This window comes from Aethalodelphis obliquidens, unplaced genomic scaffold (assembly GCF_003676395.1).
Source record: "Aethalodelphis obliquidens isolate GAN/ISIS:26980383/991018 unplaced genomic scaffold, ASM367639v1 scaffold37, whole genome shotgun sequence".
Classification (NCBI taxonomy): domain Eukaryota; kingdom Metazoa; phylum Chordata; class Mammalia; order Artiodactyla; family Delphinidae; genus Aethalodelphis; species Aethalodelphis obliquidens.
Genome location: NW_020837981.1, coordinates 13,120,438 through 13,136,911, shown reverse-complemented (window position 1 = coordinate 13,136,911; position 16,474 = coordinate 13,120,438). Strand labels below are relative to the sequence as shown.

Genomic DNA, 16,474 nt, shown 5'->3' with positions numbered 1-16,474 from the left:
CTCTCTCTCTCTCTCTCTCTCTCTCTCTCTCTCTCTCTCTCTCTCTTCCCCGCCCCCTCTCTCTCCCCCACCATCTCTGCCAGTGTTTGGACAACCCCAGTGTTTTCTAAGCCATTTTACTGCACAGTTGAATCACCTGAGGATCTTGTTGAAATGCAGATCCTGATTCAGGAGGTCTGGGATGGGGCCTGAGGTTGTGTTTCCACCGAGCTCCCATGGGATGCCAATGCTGCTGGTCCCCGACCTCACTTTGAGGAGGAAAGTTCTAGGAAGCAGCCAGGGCCAAGCAAGAGTGACCCAGATTCTCAATGTAGGGTTCAGATGTAAGGAGACTCCCGGGGGGGGCTGCAGGGCTGCCCTCTGTGGTTGTGCAGGCGGTGCACTGAGCAAGCCGGACAGCGCTGGTAAAGGCAGCCCAGGGCTGCTCATGAAGCCGCGTACCTGGAGCTGCTGGCGTTGCCTGGGGAAGGAAGCCCGTTTTCCTTGGTACGGGAGGCCAGTACAGGCTGTGTTCTCGCAGGGCAGGTCCACTCTGAAGGGCCATCTTTTTCTAATTTTGCACACAGGCATCAAACAGCCTTGCCCCCAAACTCCAGGCTGTCACTCTGTGCCTGCTTCTGCATCCCCTTGTTCCTCCTCCCTCACACTGCCCAATGTCACAGCTTCTCCTGCAGAGTATGGAAGTCCGGGGAGAAGGGAACTAGAGTGTATCATGCTTATATGTCAAGACCCAGATTCTCCCTTCAGTCACTCCAGCCCCACCTGGGTGCAGAGAGTGGGCTTGGGGCTTGCTGAGCCCCAGAAGCCTAGGAAACAGGCCCTTTCCTGCCTCTTGCCCCCTTCCCTGCCCACAGAGTTCAGCTGGAAGGGTTAGGCTAGGACAGCCCCTCTCTCCCCAGCGGGGAGAGGGACCAGATCTGCTGAAGAGAGGGCTTATCCCTGAGGAAAGATACTCAGTCCCCCCACCAAACCCGGCCTACACACCCCACCCCAGCACACACACACACACACACACACACACACCCCAAACGCGGTCTCTCTGCCTGGCCCGTTATTAATTGCCATGAAGGCTGAGCGGAACAGGTCCCATAAATATGAGCTCTGGCAGCGCCAAGGAGCCGGGGCTTGTGCTGGGGCCCTGCAGCTTATCTCTCTCAGCCAGGCTTTCCCTGCACAGGACGCCACTGGCATCTAACGAGCCCTCCTGTGTGCCAGGCCCGGGGAGGGCAGACAGGCCCAGCCCTTCCCGGCTCCGCCCTGCTAGCTCCCAGCTGAGTTCAGGCTTTCCTCTTACCCTGCTGATGCCCGCAGCCGGGGTGGAGTGGAGCCACAGCCACAGCACAGGCCTCTGCAGCAGGCTGCCGTGCCCCCTGGGCCTGAAGCCCCCTCCCCCTTTCTGCTTCAGACCTCACTCCCCTCATGCCTCAGCGCCGCGGAGCCAAGGACTGCATTGGATGGCCTCGTCATTCTTCCTGCCTGCTTGGCGTGGTATCAGCGGGCAGGTGTGCAACGCAGGGTCCCTGGTGTTCTTGCAGTTGGGTCACCTCTTCTCTTTCTCCCTCTTTCCCAAGCGCCTACCTTCCTGACAGCCTGTCATCTCACACCCCCCGCCCCCGACTTTGCGTCCACAGCCCCTGTGACCATCACAAGAGGAAAGAGTCTGAATGCTTATTTTTTCCACCTCTCCGTCCCACCAATAAATAGAGTAAAATACACAGTTAATGCTTACCGGACAGCTAATGCTTATCAAACACGTCCTGTGCGCCAGAAACTGTGTTCAGCACTTTCTAGGCATCGTTGCATTCTTAGACCACTTTGGAGAAAGGTGTGTTCACTCTCCCCATTATGCAGATGAGGAAGCAGAGGCCCAGAGGTGTTAAGTGACTACCCAAGGTCACACAGCTTGCTAGCAGACACCACAACAGGCACGACAAATAGAGTACCTCTATTTGGACACTCTCCTGTGACATGGAGCTCCCAGCTCCTTGGGGTCATCCAGGACAGGTTCAGGCATGCCTAAATTATTAGAAGATTCTTCCTATGTTGAGCTGGAATATGCTGGCCTGCCACTTGCGCTGCATCTATCCAGGTTGGCTGGCTGGGATTAGGGTGAGTCTGTGATAGTGTAGCCATGGGAGGCTGCCATGGGGTTGAACCCACCACCTCGGCCCCATTAGCACCAGCATGTAAGGACTTGTAAGGAACAAGGGGGGCCTCAGAGTAATCCCTTCTTCCCAGGACTCCCCCAGCTGTGGACCCCAGGGCTTCATCTCCTCTAGCTTTGGGCTGGGGCAAATAGTACTCCCAAACCCCTGGAGGTAATAAGTCCGGTGAACCCATTCAGGATTCTGAACCCCCTTGGTTGGGGGTTCCCAGACTCCATTGGCACTCACATACTTCCAGAATTACTCTGTTTCTTCCATTCGAAGATGCCCATTGGCCCCTTGTTTTGAAATATATGAAGTTGAAATTCATCTGAGCTAGTCACCTACAGTCTTCGCCTGCACAAATGGTGACCACACTCACCTCGCCAGAGGTGACTGCTCGCAGCTCCTCAGCCCTGCTCCATAGGAAATAGCTCAGGGCCCTGTCCTTGGGAATGTGGGCGTGGATCACCCCTCCCGTCCCTAGGGGCAAGCCACTTTGAGCTGGGTTAGGGACCTGAGGACCAGGGAGCCTCCAAAGGCCATCAGTGCCCTGACCCTTCTAGCCATAGACAACACCCACACTTGGCAGTTCCTGTGCAGGCCGGAAGTGCCGACATTTGTAAGCTCCCATACTTGGTCCGCTTCAGCGTTAGTGTGGTCCCTCAGCACTGGCCCCTTCGGACCAAGATGTTCCTCTGAGTGTTCAGGTCAGAACCAAAGATGGGAATAGCAGTATTAATTTTTACATTCTGCTCCCAAGCTGAGTTTTATAAGAAGTTGAAGAGTTTGGGACTGGACTGAATATTTTTCCCTCTTGTTCAGAAGACATTTAGTCCTCAGGGAAACTGCTCGTCAGCCCTCCCGAAAAGGGAGAGTCCCTCCGAGGCCCCTGATATCCACAGCAAAAGGCAGAAACAGCTGCTTGGGAGCTGGGGTTGAGACCTCTCCGGGGGGCTGGGTAGCTTGAGGCATCAGGACCTCCTGGAGGGAAGCCAGTTGGCCCCCTCCCTCCCCCACCCCAGCCCTCCCCAGAAGTCCTCAGGCAGGAAGGCTCTAATTGATGAACTAGTCCCTCTGTAGCTGTCACCCGTCTTCAGTTCATTACGACCCCATCTGCCTCTCACTGAGGCTGCTCTGCCAGCCTCCCGGCTGTAGCTGGGGGAGAAAGCACACACAAGAGCAGCTGGGCCTTGGAGAGGCCAATCAGGGTAATGGCAGGTCCTTCTTCAGGGCAACTGAGTGTTGGGACAGGGCTGGTGGAGGAAGTGGAACTCTAGGAGGCAGGTTAACCCTTAGCCTTCTGAACCTGGAGGCTGGGACCACAGCCAGCACCTCCTTCCACCCCCCAGGGGGCCCTCCCTGAAGGCCACCTGGATGACTCTGAGCTAGACTGAGGCTCAGACAGCCTGGCCTTTCGGATCCCCACCCTTGAGCTTGCCTGACGCTAAGCCCTGGAGCTTTCAGATGAACAGTATTCAGCTTGACCCCTGGCAACTGTTTTTAGTTGTCAGTGTGCGCCCAGCACTAGAGCTAGCGCCGTGGGGCATGGCAGCCCCCTGCTGTCCCGGCATCTCCTGGCTGGGCTCCACCTCCCAGTGGAGCATGGGTCTCTGGTACTGCCTGACTCAGACGGCACTCGGGGCGTGTGCAGATGAATGAGTGGGCCGAGACGCAGCATGACAGGCTCCAGAAACGCAAGCCCCCCTCATTCTAGCCCTGTCTCTGCCACTGGTCAGGAGACCTGGAGTGTCGTTTCCTATTGAACTTCGGCTTCCTCACTGGCACAATAAGGATGTGACTACCTCCCTGCCCACCTCACAGGGTTAGCCCTGCCATGCTGTATTGAGCCTTCCATTTTATGTGTAATAAATTCAACAGATACTTATTGGCTCCTAGGAGATGGAAGACACACAAACGCCCCACAGCCCTGGATCTGGGAACTTCTAGCGAGGGAGACACACAGAAACCCACATAACTGTGAGCTGAGGTTGGCTGGACGGGACACATGCAAACAGCTGCTGGAGGTGGAGGTTGAATGGCGCTTGGTGGGGGAGGCAGCCTTTGCCCCTGCTGAATGGGCTGAGAAGGAGGGAAGGGCAGCCCAGGCAGGGGAAGCGGGTGTCAGCACGAGGAAAGGTGTGGAATCGGCAAAGGGCCAGTTATGCTTGGGAAGCAGTAAGAAGAAGTCCTGGAACAGGCCCGTGGACATAAGGTAAAAACTTAGGTTGATTAGACCCTCGATATAAAGGACCCCAGATACCCCAGTCAGTAGTTTGGATTTTTTCCTCTTAGGCAGTGGAGAGGGGTAGAGGGCTTTGGGGCCAGGGAAGGATGCAGTCATGGCTGAGCTTTTGGAAAGGGTCTCTGGCGACTGCAGAAAGGATGGATGGTGGCGGCAGAGTGAGGTGTGCAAATATTCTCTGCCCCCTAATTACCACCACAGACTGTCTAAATCTGTAACTCCCTGTTCTAGAAAAGGCATCTTGTCCCACTTCTCATTTCCCTGCATTATTTTTTCCTGAGGTTTCAGAAAGCATCTCCTTTGAGGCTCCCACCGTCCCCCACCCCTATTCCTGGCCAGGCTCTGGATTTTAACCATTCTATTTTCTTTACCGATTTTATGATAAACAGCCCAATGTTTTCCGATGCCTTTCCTAAGTGTGTCAGGCCGTCCCTCCAGGCACTGATGCGTCCCTTCACTCCGAGGTGCCCAATCTCATCCCCACCTGGATATGTGATTGTCCCCGCATCCCACTGGTTCCTTCCAAGTGGCCGGCACATCTCCAGCCCCCCCCACCCAGATCTGTAAGATTTGGGGGCGAGTGTCCATCATCTCAGGCTGAATCTGGGTCACGCTGGCTCATAAACCAGCCCATGGAACAGGCCCTCTCAACTCAACCTAAGGACATCTGTCCTGATTTTTTACATTTTTTCCGCATCTGGAAGGGCTGACTGCCCCTACCAACCACTAAATTACCATCAGTCTGCCTAGCACAACTCCCCATTGTCCTGGGATCCCCCAGTCCCACTCACCAGCTGCTCTACCCCAATTCAGTCTTGTGTTGCTGATATAGAAATAAGTTTATTTAAACCTCTCTGAGCTGGGGGCTTTCTTGAATTGTCTCCTATTCCTAGCGTTCAGAAGAATCTCGCCAGCCTGACAAGCATGCCCATCTCCATTGCCCCCAAAATGTTGCCACCACCGCCATGCACATCAGAGCCAACAGTTAAACTCATAGGATGGTCAGACCAGGTTACCTGAAACGTTAGACTCGGTGGTCTTTTAAGGGTCTTTCCCCTGCCCTGCTTCCAGGTCCATTGGCTCTGTTCTGAGGGTGGTGATCGCTACCTATACTGGACGCCAGGGGTAGGGCAGGTCTAGACACTGCTATGGGCTACTTGGCTTGGGACCAAGGAGTGAGGCTTGGGGATCTATAGGATTCCTTTTGCTCTAAACTCCAGGATCCTGGAGGCTCCCCGCCAGCTTGGACTGGCAGAGGGAAGAGGTCCTTTCATCCGAGAAAGCCAGTAATTCCTGGCCTGGAGCCTGAAGAGCCCCCATCGTCCGCTCCCTGCGCGGGCGGCCAGGAGACGGCCCCTCGGAGCTAGACTCACTCTGCTGCCGGCCTGCGTCCTCTGAGGCTCTTCAGGGAAGCATGGCTGCCCGCCCGCTCCATGCCCAGTCTTTCCATCCAGGCTGCTCGTTGCACTATTTATGGCTTGGAGATGGTGGTTTATGGAGCAGGAGAAAGACAGCAGTGGAACCGAAGGAAGGGCAGGCTGGCTGGGGGCGGGGTGGATGGGGCTCATAACCTCTGGTTAAGCCCAAAGACATTGTGTAAATTATGGCCCGTGTCTTCCTTCATCCCCATTTTGCATTCTTGATCAGATCATCGCTTTCTGCTGGGAGAGGGCTGAGGGCTGATCTGCCCCCACCCCCACCCCCCCACGGGGCCCAGGCCCCTCCGGACTCCTGGGTCTTGTTCCAGGGAGCAAGGAGTCTTCACAGCCACAGGCGCCAAGAGTCTGCTCATTTTTCAAGTTGATCCTGACTCACAAACGTGTTGGGCTTCATGGCATCAGAGAAGGCTTTGCTCCACATCCCGATAGCCCTAGAAAACTGCCACAAGTTGAGGCCATTCAGTGGGTCTTAAGGAACAGGAAGAAAGCTTCGCTGATGGGAAGATGCCCATCATAATGGGCCTTTACTGAGCGGAGCTGGTGGGGAAGGATTTGACCTGCGTCTGCCCAGTAGCAGGGTTTCGAGTGTTCCCCATGCCCAGTGGCATTTGCCCTGGGGCTGGCTAGCTGGAGGAGACTGAGCCCTGAGGTGACACCCACCCACCACCTCCACAGAGGCAGGGACTTGGTTAATCAGGCCGGCGCAGAGCTGGGGCCCACTTCCACCCTTGTGCACTGGAAATGTAATGATTTATGCCAGGCAAGTGACATCACATCTCCACTTTGCTATCATCCAGAAGTGCCGACCAGGCAGGTCTCTGCATGTGGCATGAGTTTGGACACCAAGGAAAGTGCCTGAAATTGACACGGACATTGTCAACCCAAGACGGTCAGGGAAACTGCCGAGGAAAGGCCGCGTTCTCTTGGCTGAAGTTCTGAGTCTGCGCGTCGAGGGATTAGCTGCCCTGGGCTGCACCCCGGCTGGGTGTCAGAGGGCAAGCAGGAGGGCAGGTCCCTTCGGCCTTGGTGTGGCCCCTGCCCTCAGGCAGCCCACATTCCCATCACAGGATGGAGAACCTAAAACAAAAGGAGTTCATGGGGACAGGGAGACTGGGCGGAAGGGTTACTGTGTGGGGTGCGGGCTGTGGGTGCCGATGGGGAGACAGAGTGGGGAGACCTTTGAGGGCCTGTGGGGACAGAAGGGCTTCTGTGGAAGGAGGACTTAAGGCCCCTTGGACATGGAGTGACGAAGGGGGCACATTCCAGGAAGAGGGCGGGGGAGCAGAGGTGGGGAGAGCGTGGTGTAATTGGGGCTGGTGAGGATGGGGCTGGCGGGATTGAATCACAGAAGACATTAAGGGAAGAGGAAGGGGTGGGCTGGAACAGATGGGAAGGAACAGACCCCAAGGGCTTTGAAAGGCGTGGAGAGCATTTGCTTTCCATGCAGTGGAAATAGTGAGCCTCTAAAGGTTTTGGAGTGATGGCATGCCTCTGTGAGAGCGGGAGGAGGACTGTCGTGAAACAGGAAACGAGCGGGCAAGGCTGTGGATTTGGAGCTTGAGTCTGCGGTGGGACTGGAGACTCACTTGTGGACGGGGCAGAGTTGCAGACAGCGGGTCATGGAAATCCATCACTCATAATCAATCTGTACCCCTTCTGTTCCATCCAGACCCGAAAGGGGTCAGTGGGGTCAGCTGGGGCAAGTGATGTGACAGGAGGAAAGGTCTCCAGGAGAGAATGTCACCATGAGGCAAAGAGGCTGGGAGCCCCTGTGTCTGAGGTGGTGGAAGGGACCCATCACATCAGAGATCAGTGGTGTGATTGGGGAGTGGGGAGACCATCAAACTCAAAGGGTGAGCATCTTAGCCACACTCCTCATAGCACAGGAGGCCCCTGGTGTCCTCGAAGGAGGACAGTATGGCCTATACAGTGAGACAAGAGTCAGGACAATTTGGATATTTATTTGCAAGGCTGCTCTTGAAGGTTCCATGTTCCTCTGACAGCTGTATTTGACAGAACCACTGCAGGAGCCAGTATGGACCACCCAATAGCTCCCGCCCTCCAGCCCCAGCCTCCCAGCTTCCATGGGTCCACAGCTGAGGGCCTGGGCATGGGAGCAAGAAGCAAGTGGCCACCCTTTGGAGCAGTCAGCCCGGACTCCCCAAGCAGAAAAGCAGCTCAGATCTCTAATTGAATAAGGTGGGGAAATAATGGAATTTCCCCAGAACCATCGGTTATGTTTCAGAGCAAAATCATAATGAGAAAGCCGTTAGTAATAATAAACACAGCCCAGAGGATCTGTCAGGGGCCTGATAGAGGACGCAGGGAGAGGGGGAGTCATCCCATTTGCATTTTTGTTAGCTAGCAGAATGTCACCAACACCCCCCTTTCCTCCCCCCAAAAGAAGTCGAGATTCACAAAAGCACATTAATCTGAAGGATTTTTCTCCAGTGTCGTGATGCCAAGGACAATGCAGCCAGTAATAACTTTGCCTCTTCCAAGTGTCTCTTTATATTTCCTTAAGAACTGAGTGTTATCAAGGTAATTTTCACATCCCATCCCTTCTTCCTTTGCATACCCCGAGGAGCCTGATAGCAGATGACCTCTGTGTGTGTGTGTCTCTCCTGGCTTGTCTCTGCTTCTTGCCCATCCCATCAGTCTGGCTTTCAGTCTCCCCCAGCCCACCCCCTCCAAAATATCCAGGGTCTCAGCCATTGATCCAGTTTCATCCCAGGGCCCCAAACTGACGGTGTCCATGGCCACATAAGGAGTCCTTATCGTGGGCCAGCGTCGTGTTGATTGATTTCAAACGTCATTTCCTCCTCTTGACTCTTTTGAGATGACGGTGTTATTACCTTATTTCACAAACGAAGAGACTGAAACCAAGGAGAACAAATCAGCTACTCAGATTCACTCGGCTGGTGTAAAGCAGAACTGGAATTTTCCCACCTCCATCTTGGAAAGTACAGTTGACCCTAAAACAACGCAGGGATTAGGGGCGCCGGCCCTCCCCGCAGTCAAAATTCTGAATATAACTTAGAGTCAGCCCTCCATATCCACGCATGCTCGTGGGTTCATCCAACCTCCGATCGTATAGTTTTGTAGTATTTACTAGTGAAAAAAATCCCCATTCAAGTGGACCCAAGCAGGCCAAACCCATGTTGTTCAAGGGTCATCTGTGCCCAATAAGTGGGTTGGTTCATTTCTCTTGCCGCTCTCTTGGGTGTAATCCAGCAGCCCCCAGCCTTGTCCATATCGCTGTGTCCTTCTTACAGATAGGAGTAACTGAGACTGACAGGCAGGGCTGACTTATTCGAAAGCAGGCAGGGGAAGAGAGAGACAAGCCTGTCTTCCCCCTGCCAGCACCGTCCCACAAGGTCTCCAGTGGTCCCACTGCTCAGGGAGGAGCAGCTGAGAAGGTAGTGAGTGAATTTTCAAACACACTAAGGGTTACCCCGAAGCCAGGAGCTTCCCACAGCCTCAGCATATATCAGTAACCTGCCACCAGGTCCCCCACGGAGCATGGCAATGAGGGAACATGTCGGTCTGATGCCTAGTTGTCCTGACGCCTCCCAGAATTCTGGGGCCTATCTGGCCTACCCCTCACTTGACATTTGGGGAAACTGAGCTCCAGAAAAGAGAAGACGCTTGTTCTTGGGCACATGATTGGCAGAGCCATTGCCTCCCCTGCACCAAAACCATTTCTCTTCCTGATCTGCCGTCATGTCCAACATAGTTTTTTCCTGTTCCTCAGATTCATCTGATTTAGCAAAACAGGAGAGAGGCAAGTGCATCAGGACCGTCTGATGCTGAGGTGAATATATCCGGGCAAATGACAGGCGGCTACGAGAACTGCCTTCTCGGGGGATGTGGCACGTGATAAACTCCCAGGGGTTAGCAATTCATCACGACTGTTTGTATTTTCTCTCTTCAAACGAGCACACTTGGGTTGTGAAAGTGTACCAGGTGCCTCATTCTAGTAAGTCCTCGCCAAAACCTTGTGAGGTTGCCCGGGCAGGAGTTCTTATCTCTATAGTACAGACGAGGAAACTGAGGCTGGAGGCGGTGATTTGCTGAGTTCATATGGTAAAGGGAAAGGATCAGAAATTGGGAGACAACGTAGGAGTCAGAGAGCGAGAGCCCCGGGCTCTGTCACCGCTGTCCTCACTTGATTTCCACCCTAGGAGACTGTTTCTGCCTGTCTCCTGGGCACCTAGACAGTTTCCGGTACCCCCCACCACCAAGTCCAGACATGAGCCCCAGAAGAGCGGTGGGGAGGCTCTCCTCACCCCGTGTCCCCCTGTTTCTGTCTTCCCAGCTGGTGACCGCTCCCTCCGGAGGGCAGCAGCCTGGACCCATCCTCCCCACACCCCCTGGTCCCCTCCCATGGGCACCCCAGCCAGGAACCCAGAGTGAGCACCTTGACGGGTGGTGCTCCCCAGGCTGGGACCGACTCCCCTCGTGCCTCTCCCACCTGCAGCCAGGCGCTTCACGGCTCCCGGCTCCTTCGGGCAGGGCATCAACTCCTCAGAATAAATTTCAGAAACCCCGGCTCAGAGCTCAGAGCCAGGGGAGGGCCGCTCTCCCCGGCTCTCTCCCTTCCTTTGCCTTTCTCTTTCTCCGATGTCTTTCGTTCCCTGCTGGTGGCTTTGTTTGTTAGACCTATGTCAAGCCTGATGAACTAAATGATGCAAGGCTGGAGATATAACAGCTCCTTTTATCTGTCATTTCAAAACCCAATTTGTTCCTGCGGTCTCCTGAGGGCTGCACTATAAACCCAGCCTCTCTCCCTCAAGAACTTGCGTATTCAAGGCCCCTCTGCTAAGCCAGCTCTCTCCTTCCCTTCTTTCCCCTCTCCTTTCTCCTCTCTCTCCCCGTCCCCGTGTCTCTCTTGGTCTCTCTCTCTCTCTCTTTCTGTCTCTTTTCCGCTTTTATCCCTTGCTCTGACTCTTTGGTCTCTGTCCCTCCGTCTCCCTGTCTCTCTGTTTCTTTCTCTCTTTCTCCCTCTGCAGCTCGCCCCCCACCCCTCTTCCCTCTTCTGTCTCCTCGGGGACAGGCTGCCTGTGTTTCCCTTCATCCTGTTAAGCAGCAGAAAAGCAGGGCTGTGCTTGCTGGGGGCGTGGCTGGCAGGGAGCAGGTTGGCTTCAGCCCTTTGTCTGCTGCCTGGTCCTGGCTGGGGAGTCAGGGCCTCTCTTTTAACTGGAACCCCTGGGGTTCTGGGAAGGGGGCCCCTCCCTCCCCCAAAGCAGACCAGGACTTTCTGGTCCTTAGCGCTGTGGAGCACCCATCCCACCCTCTTGGATGTTAAGTGATCAGATGGGCTGAGCTTCCCCCTGGCTTCTCACCTCCAAAGTCGTGGGTGCAGGGGGCTGAGGCTCCCTCACCACCCAGCAGTTCACGGCTCTCCTGGGTCTGCACTGGGGACCCCTTAACCAGCCCTGAATCAGCCCAGACCCTGGAACAGAACGCAGCCCCTTCCCTACACTCACTTGGCAAGTTCAGCGTGACTGGTCCGTGCATGTGCTGAGCAGCCGGGGACGCTGCGGGCAGTGCCTGTGCGGGCCAGTGACTTGACGGCGGTCCAGAATGTCCTGCCCACCCCAGCCTCCCAGGCCCAGAGCTACAGACCCCCGGGGACTGACAGAGGAGTGGGCACTGCTCTGATTCCCCTGCACAACCACACACATGCTGTTGGGATGACTTGATAGGGTCTCCCTACCCTAAGAGGAGCCCCCGAGTATTCTCCCAAGAGATCAGGCAGCAGGGATGACCTCAGTTCACCCTTCCCTGCCCACTTTGAACAGACAAAGGAGAGGAAGGACCTGAGATGGGCCAGAGAAGACCCTTTCAGGAAGGCACGCCGCCTCCTACCTTCTGCAAGCTGTGCCTACTGGGGTTCCAGCTCAGGGATTCCCAGCAGCCCGGCTCGGTGCTCACCTCAGGTTCCCGGGTGCCTTCTAACTGCTTGGGCCTCACTGGGGGTGGGGGTCACAGGGCCCGACAGGGAGGCCCTGCCCAGGATGACACAGCAGATCAGGCCAGTGCACACCTGGGATGGGTGGTCTCCCTCATGTACCCCGCTGTTTCCACCTCAACACCTGGCGCTTGGGGCCTCAGGTTCCTCCCAGGGCTGCCCAGCCCAACGCCGTCCCCCTGGTGGTCAGCAGGAGGAGAAAGACAGGGCCCCTCCTTCGCCAAGTCCAGCCAGAGCTCTGTTGCTCCTGCACACAATTCTCATGCAGCTGATGGTCCCCTTGGAAATAGACAGTCATCAGGCTCTCATGGATCTTTCAAACCCCCTTTTCTCCCTAATAAACCCTTCTCTGGGGCGGTATTGATTGCTAGCTGCTGGCAGCCTCTTGGTATGCCGAGGCCCGGTTTGGGGCGGATAAATCGCTGTGCTGTCATTTTCACGCAGCAATTACCTGCTCTGATTCCTCTCCTCCCGGACCCCCCGCACCAGCCACATGGCCACCCGCTTATTGACAATACACTCAAGGCAAGGCCAGCTGAGCAGGGAGTCCGTGGACCTGTGAGCCACAGAGAGTCAGCAGGAGAGGAAACTTTAGGAAGGCAGGCCTGGGGCCCGGCTCTGGGCTGGAGGACAGGTGGGAGGCAGGTCCCCAGAGCTGCAGCTCCTGGGAGCAAACCTCTGCACCCCAGACACGGAGGAGGGTGTACCCCTGGGAATGTGCACCCCTGGGAATGTGCACGTGGTGTGGCCCAGCATTTCAGGAGACTCTCATGTACCTGTGAACACATTGCCCCCGGCAAGAGTTGCTTCGCCCAGCTTCCTTCCTAAGCTTTTCCAGCCCTGGTTACTTGGGGGCTTTGGAACCCAGACCCAGCTCAGCCTTTTATTGGGTTGGCCAAAAAGTTCATTCGGGTTTTTCCATAACATCTTAGGGAAAACCCGAATACATCAGGACTCAGGACACATGTTCTTCTAAAGGACCTGTTGGTAAATATTTCAGGCTTCGTAGACCACACGGTCTCAACTTTGGTGTAGCACAAAAGCAGCCACAGACAACGTATAAATGAATGAGCGCGGCTGTGGATGCCGAAATGTGAATTTCAGGTCGTTTTCACACGTCATGAACTATTGTTCTTTTTTGATTTTTTCCCAAGTACTTATTTTTTTTAATTTTTAAAAAAATTTTATTGGAGTATAGGCGATTTACAATGTTGTGTTACTTTCTGCTGTACAGCAAAGTGAATCAGTTTTACGTGTACATATAGCCACTCTTTTTTAGATTCTTTTTCCGTACAGGCCATTACAGAGTATTGAGAAGAGTTCCCTGTGCTCTACAGTAGGTCCTTATTAGTCATCTATTTTGTATATAGTAGTATGTATATGTAAATCCCAACCTCCCAATTTATCCCTCTCCCCACTTGCCCCCCGGTAACCATAAGTTTGTTTTCTACATCTGTGAATCTATTTCTGTTTTGTAAATAAGTTCATTTTTACTTTTTTTTTTTTTGATTCCACATATAAGCGATATCATATGATACTTCGCTTTCCTGTCTGACTTACTTCACTTAGTATGATAAGCTCTAGGTCCATCCATCCATGTTGCTGCAAATGGCATTATTTCATTCTTTTTTGTGGTGGAGTAATATTCCATTGCATATCCCAAATACTTAAAAACGTAAAAACCATTCTTAGTTGGTGAGCTGTACAAAAACAGGCAGCGAGCCAGATTTGGTCCATAGGTCACCGTTTACTGACCCCTGATTTAGATCTAAAAAGGGCTGTAACGATTTTTCACTCACTACTCCTCCTCTCCCCATTTTCCGATGAGGAAACCAAGGCTCTGAGAAGGATCTTGGCCATGTGAAGGAGGAGGGCCCCCTTGAGGGATCTCTCAGTGTACGAAGACCCTCTTGGGAGCTTCCATGTAGTTTTCTTGGGGATAGAGAGGTGGGCTCAGTGATTCACAGGGGGTAATCTGGGCACCACGGCCTGGGGTTGGGCCTCAGCTCCATCAACTCCATGTGACCTTGGGCAAGTTATTTCATTTCTGCAGAGCCTCAGTTTCCCCATATGGAAAATGAGGACGCATAGGGGAGAGGATGAAATAGTCTCAGGGATCTTCCAACTCTGATAATGATTCATTTGGGGCTGTGATTTCCCACCCTCGTTGCTCTGTCTTTGGGATCAGGAGGCCTCACTTCCTACAGCAGGACTCAGCCGGGCCTCCCTACCTGCCCAGTGGGTGTCAGCTCTCTGGGGCCCCCTCTGCCCACCAAGTCTTGTCCCTCGAGCAGCTTTGCTCTGGGCTTTGCAGGGAGGCTGAGCTCAGCAGGCGCCCCCTTGGGCAGGAGGCCAAGGAGATAAGGCCCGCCAAGGCCTGGCCACGGACACCTGGCGTGAAATTGAAAAGCACCAGACTCCTGCCTCCACAGCTCAGTGCCTGATTGAGAGAGGGCTGGGATGGTGAATGAAACTGAACCTCCCCGGCCTGCCCGCTGGGCTGGGCTTCAAGCTGCCACACTTCAGTTCCTCACCCCTCCTCCAAGCAAAAGTGCAGGAAGAGCAGGTTCTTGTACTTCCGGCTTCTTTGAGGATGCTGGTGGCTCTGAGCAGAGAGCCCCTTTTCGGGGTAGGGGGCTTGGAGGGGCCTGTGTGGGGTTTTAGTGGGCCTTGTGAACTCTTGGTTTTGGAGGGAAAGGGGGAGTCTTGGGAAGGGGGTTTGGGGGAGTGTGTAGACTTTGCCCTGTGGCATTACGCCCATCCAGAACCTCTCAGGACAGCCTAATGCACAGACTCCTAGAATGTTCCTCCCGCAGTCCCATTCAACAGGTCAGGGCACTGAGGCCCAGAGAGCTAAGCACCTGGCACTGGGTGCCCAGGGAGTCAGGCGGAGGCCCAGGCCCTGACTCCTGGGACAAGGCTCTCACCTCTTCAGGCCAGAACTTGTCACCCTCGGGGCCTCCTCCCTAGCAGAACTCTCATCCAAAGAGCCCTGGAAGAAATGTAGCTACGGCAGACTTGAGGTCGGGGCCAGGGGCCAGCTCCTTATTCCTTCTTCTTGCTGTCAGAGTGCCGACAGGGTAGCACAGATGTTGGCGCTGATCTCTCCCGGGTCCAGCCCCAGGGGGACTGGGCTTCTGCATGCTGTCCCTGCCAGGTGATTACATGCTAGGTGATTTCCTGTAGAAACACCCAGCTCCTCTCGGACGATTCAGGTCATAACGGTGCGAGCAAACAGCGGGGAAAACCACCATCTTTCTTCCGATCAGTAACCTGAATCTTACCAAATCCTTGCGCTTTTCCGGACCACTCTAGCAGGGGAAAAGCATCTCTCATCTCATTTGACAGATGGAAAATTGGGGGCCCAGAGGGATACTCTGATTACCCTCAGGCCCTACAGCAGTTTAGGGGCCGAGGTGGAACTGGACCTCCCAGCATCCTATTCCCAGCCACCACCCCCCGCCCACCCGTGCTGTGGGGAAGGAGGGTCCAGGGCTGCTGGGAGCTGCTACTTCCAAGTGACTCGGTCCTTCCAAAGTTGCTGAGTACCGAGGGCAGAGAGAAGACTGGTGGATGCGATCCTCGGGCTTCTTAGAGGGCTGAGAAGGCGAAAACGGCGAGAAGCAGCAAATTGGAGGCAAGAGCAGGCTGCCTCTTCTGCCCCTATAACCCTGTCCTGCTTTAAAGGGCAAGCTTTATCCTTATGGGGTGGGGTGGGGTGAGGAGGCAGGTCTCAGCTTTTAATCAAAGTTGCATTAGATTAAGCCTTTATTATTCACCTGGCTTTATTATAGCTATTTTTACTCTAAGGTTAGAAGTTAATTTTCCTTGTTTTTACTGAACTCTGGTCTGCATGGCTGCCAGAGGCCCAGGCAGGACGGATGAGCGTAGAGGAAAAAAGGGAGGTGGGGGGATAAATCACATCGAATAAACTCACTTCATCCAGCAGACCAAGCCAATAGAAGGAAAACCACTTTAATATCAGGGGAAGGTTCCAGAGGTGGGAGCAGGCTGGTGAAATCAGGCCCAATCAGCCCAAACAGAAGGAGTTCCAATCCCCACCCCCACCCCACCCCACCCCGCTCCACCAAGGGGAGGGCAGAGTGGAGAGGCTGGGGGATGGGGCAGGCTGGGGGCTGGCCAGTGGGCAATCAGGGCCCTGGGAGCAGAGCCCGCCCCATGTCCCTGGCAGGGGGGTTAACCGGTTAGTGACCAGATGAGGGAGAGGAGCGGCACAACCCACTCCAGGCCCAGGGGCATGGGCACACCGCCCTGGGGAGCACTGCCCCAACCCCGAACCCCCCTCCCACCTTTCGGCGTGAAGTCGGGGTCACCAGTGCCTCAGACAAGCCCACAAGGCAGAGGACGTTGGGCACAGCTGCCTGGGGGAAGAAGGTGGTGCTTCTTTTTCTTACTGTCTCCACCTACACAGGGAGTCATATCACTTTAAGCTGACTTCTCAGCCAGCCTGTCAATGATGTTCCAATTTCTTCATAGTTTGGAAGTCATTTTAAGGCTAGATTGAGAGCTTAGTGGGGGGCCCGCGGCTGGGGTCCGGTACCCATTTGTGACTGGTGCACTGTGGGGCCTGAGGTCAGCCTGGGGCCTGGGTCAAGGCTACTTCCTCTCGCCATAGCAGTGGAAGAGAACGAGCCACATCTGCCCTGTAAGT

The 16,474-nt window shown here is 54.8% G+C and overlaps 1 protein-coding gene and 1 long non-coding RNA gene across 2 annotated transcripts in view; one reads left to right on the top strand and one right to left on the bottom strand.

Moving 5' to 3' along the window:
* LOC113632617 (uncharacterized) overlaps positions 1-1,933 on the bottom strand; it is an 8,467-nt gene extending 6,534 nt beyond the window's left edge. The window contains exons 1-2 of the long non-coding RNA XR_003437888.1: positions 1,730-1,933; positions 137-460 (exon numbers count right to left, since the gene is read on the bottom strand). This is a non-coding gene — a long non-coding RNA (uncharacterized LOC113632617). The remainder of the gene's footprint in view (positions 1-136; positions 461-1,729) is intronic.
* CDH23 (cadherin related 23) overlaps positions 1-16,474 on the top strand; it is a 450,353-nt gene that overhangs the window by 140,281 nt on the left and 293,598 nt on the right. The window lies entirely within an intron of this gene.